The sequence below is a fragment of the Etheostoma spectabile genome, chromosome 2, assembly GCF_008692095.1.
Source record: "Etheostoma spectabile isolate EspeVRDwgs_2016 chromosome 2, UIUC_Espe_1.0, whole genome shotgun sequence".
NCBI classification, from domain to species: domain Eukaryota; kingdom Metazoa; phylum Chordata; class Actinopteri; order Perciformes; family Percidae; genus Etheostoma; species Etheostoma spectabile.
This window is the reverse complement of record NC_045734.1, coordinates 21,406,313-21,406,569: the sequence shown is the minus strand read 5'-3', so window position 1 is coordinate 21,406,569 and position 257 is coordinate 21,406,313.

Here is a 257-nt window from a genome sequence, read left to right as displayed (position 1 = left end):
TAGTAGTAACGACTTTATGAGCTTCTTCAGTGATAAAGTTATAACTATTAGAAACAAAATTCACCAAGACCTTTAACTGGCACCAACTTATCTCTAAACTCAGGAACCTTAGAAACAGCTGTAAAACCAGATAGACTACTTTGCTTCACTTGAGCTTTATCAATTTAATTAAATTATTTCTTCATCTACATCATCAACTTGCCTTTTAAACCCCATCCCAACTAGGCTACTTAAAGAAGTTTTACCCTTAGTCAACA